This window comes from Perca fluviatilis, chromosome 9, assembly GCF_010015445.1.
Source record: "Perca fluviatilis chromosome 9, GENO_Pfluv_1.0, whole genome shotgun sequence".
Taxonomy (NCBI): Eukaryota; Metazoa; Chordata; class Actinopteri; order Perciformes; family Percidae; genus Perca; species Perca fluviatilis.
Window position 1 is genome coordinate 20,046,703 of NC_053120.1, and position 3,439 is coordinate 20,050,141.

Sequence of the window (3,439 nt, forward strand, 5' to 3'; positions counted from 1 at the left end):
TTGTGGGTGTTAAATCGTCATAAAGGGGGTGGTTTGTGGTGTTTAAAACCCCCTTGTTTTCAAGGCTGACTGCTCACTTTTTACCTGCAGTTTTAGCTAAGGTGCTAGCTAAAAATTTTCCCTCGTTTTCTCAGGCTTCCTCAACAAAGACCTCTGAAGAAAAGAGGATTGGTTTCTACAGAAATGGCTGCGTTTGGTGAGTAAATTTAAAAAAAAAGCTTATTGTAAGGTGTTTAATTCATTCAGTCATTTGTGACTTAAAAAGTTTTTTTTGTTGTATAATGCAGTTTGCGTCATTAGGTGATTTTACAAAGAGCTGGGACAATGTGGCTGTGTTAGTTGATGAAACACTTATACCACAAGGTAAAAACCTATAAATATATTATACACTACAGCATTAATTGATTTAGTACTGTGTTTTCATTAATTTTTGTTTTTTTTTAAAAAGAGCTGTGTAGCCCAATCCTACAGACCCCAACACACCAGAACATAAAACAAAAGGTCCTTCTAATAAGGAATAAGAACGTTGGAAACAGGTATTTATGGGGCTATTTATCTCTTTCAGGCTGTAATATTTATTACTATTTAATTTATCACCGTGTTTCTAGTCCTCTAATGTATATATATATATTCTGTGTCTAGACAATCCATTCCTGAACAAAGGATCCGTGAGGTGATGGCTACTCGATAGCACATAGGGCTGAAATCAACCATGATAAAAGGCCGTGTGCTTCTCTAAACCTCTCTGTGAAAGCTGCTACCCCTAAAAACGTTCACCATCGTAAGCCCAAGAAGCAATTTATTGAGGTGAGTTGAAAAAAAAAAACGGTAAAATGCTGTGTTGTATAAAAAAATAAAATAATCTAATGCATCTAATCTAATGCTTATTACAGCCTGAGCCATACCAGAAAGGCTTCCCAAAGCGCAACCATTCCTTTGTTCCGGTTTCATCTTACCCGGCCACTGTATCTTATGATCCTAACACAGTTGCAGAGGTGAGAAACCCCTTTGTATCTAGCAGAATATATTTACATGTGTTATAAAAGCTTTTTAAATAAAATGTATATGTTGTTAAAAAGACCTTTCCTTTGTTTTAGCAACCTAAAGGCTACGGGAAGACTTAGTTTCATTGTATTTGACGCCTGAGGACGATTTCCACCACAGCCACCCCCCGGGGCAGACACGGATGTCTACACAAGCCTAAGAAGGGATCTAAGAAGAGATCTATTGAGGTGAATTGAAAAGAAAAACATGAAAATAGAGTGTTGTATTTAAAAAAATTAAAAAAATAAATAAAAAAAATTTCTAATCTAATGCTTATTACAGACTGAGCCATACCAGAAAGGCTTCCCGCCCAAAAGACGCAACCATTCCTTTGTTCCGGTTTCATCTTACCAGGCCACTGTATCTTATGATCCTAACACAGTTGCAGAGGTGAGAAACCCTTTTGTATCTAGCAGAATATATTTACATAGTGTTATAAAAGCTTTTTAAATAAAATGTATATATTGTTAAAAAGGCATTTCTTTTGTTTTAGCAAGTAACAACGACCGAAGACTTAGAGTCGTTGCATTTGTTGTCGTCTAAGTGCGATTTCACACATAGTACACCAAAGCCCTACCACCCCACGAGTGACTCCATTGAGAGGGGACAAAAGGACACCCCTTTACAAAAGACATCTGATGAGGTGTGTGGGTGTTTGTCTGTGTTGTGTGTGTGTGTGTGTGTGTGTGTGTGTGCGTGTGTGGGTGTGTGTGTGTGTGTGCGCGCGTGTCTTTATTTAACCAGAAAAATATGTTGTTATACCTCTAGACAATCCATGCCGTAGAAGCCGGAGAAGGGTCTGAAGACACAGGACTAACAGCGGCAGCTCCTACACCCCCTCAACCAAACCGGATAGCCACAGCAGAAGGGTCTGAAGACGCCGGAATAGCAGAGACACCACTTACACCCCATCAATCGAGTCAGGCATCTTTGCAGGTGTTCCCTGAATATAATGTAGGTGCATACCTCTTTAACTGTATCTATAGCACAGAGGAAGGATCCGACTATGTCAGCTGTATACCACACACCTCTGTCATAACGGTGTCAGATAAAAAGTGTAACAGGGGGAATACATCAGTAACCAATCCTGTAAATGTATTAGAGGTTAACGTTCCATTCCTTGATAAGCAAGCAGTGCCTAATTATAATACTTACAACCAGTTTGAACACTGTGGGGCACTAGGAGGTCCTGAGCAGGTGACATTGCTTCAGGGTGAAGAGCTTTTTGAGTATTGTGTCAACACTACAACCTAACAACCCGCGTCAGATGGCAATTATAAACAAATACAATCAGAATTAGCCGAATTACGAAAACAAAACGATGCTCTTATGAATAAATTAGATGTCTTGCAAACAGCTAACACACAATTGACTGGTTTGGTCACAGACTTCGAACAACGCTGGCCAGCCAGGTCAGAGCTAACACGCATTTGGTTGATTTGGTCACAGGTTTTGGCACCACGCTGGCCAATCAGGTGGCTCTCTCAATACGCTGATTGTACCTATGATAGTATGCCTTAAAAGACTATGAATATGCCCCACAGTAAAAAAAACAGGCTATAGTTTGTGTACAATATAAAAAAATTTAAAAAATAATTAAAAGAAAATGCCACCGCCACCCAAAAACAAAAAATCTGAACCCTTAGGTGTGTGTGACGATAGTAGTGACGAGGAACTAGAATGGCCATGCGAGGACGATTACACAAGAGCAGTAAGCAATCCTCAGGATTTTGCACATTTGTGTGCTATACATGCCAAAATATTCGAAGCCTGGGCCCAATCTATGCCTAGTGCTAAGTGCGGTGAAAGCAACAGTGAGAAAACACAAGAATTAGATAGTCCGCCCCTGAACAGTTGTCACATAATGGTCCTACAGGCGTGTATTCCAGCAATACACCGTCCGGCAACAGACGCTACACAATCATCAAATACAGGCCCCCAGACATAGATCAGAGTAATAAGAGACCTGCATGTTTTCCGAAAGTGTTCAGCCGTCAAAACGATCCTGTACAGATGAACAGACCGGTCCCCAACCGTCCACAAGCGCTTATAGTACCCCTCCATCACCCACAGAAAATCCTCAGGGTAGTGTGCAGTGTGGTGCGGGGCGCCAAAAACAAAAAAAAAAACACAGGGTGATCTGTGCATTGAGTTCCATAACAGAGTGGCTGCTCTAAAAATAAGCATCAGCTAAAAGTTGTGGTGATGTGGGAATGTGATTGGAGACGGTCTGTGGACAACGCACGACGTTAAGGAGTTCATGTTAACATATGAAAAGCCAGGGCGTCTCAATCCGCGAGAATCCCTCTTTGGAGGCCGCGCAAGAAAGCAATGAAACTGTACCACAAGGTAGAAAATGATGAAAAGATCAGATACTATGATTTCACAAGTTTGT

General features: G+C 40.7%; 1 long non-coding RNA gene across 1 annotated transcript; it reads left to right on the top strand.

The window, feature by feature from the left end:
- The first annotated feature begins 315 nt into the window (after window positions 1-315).
- On the top strand, window positions 316-670 carry LOC120565691. The gene is made up of 3 exons (XR_005640277.1): window positions 316-363; window positions 449-536; window positions 643-670. It is a non-coding gene; the product is annotated as an uncharacterized LOC120565691 (long non-coding RNA).
- The last annotated feature ends 2,769 nt before the right edge of the window (window positions 671-3,439 follow it).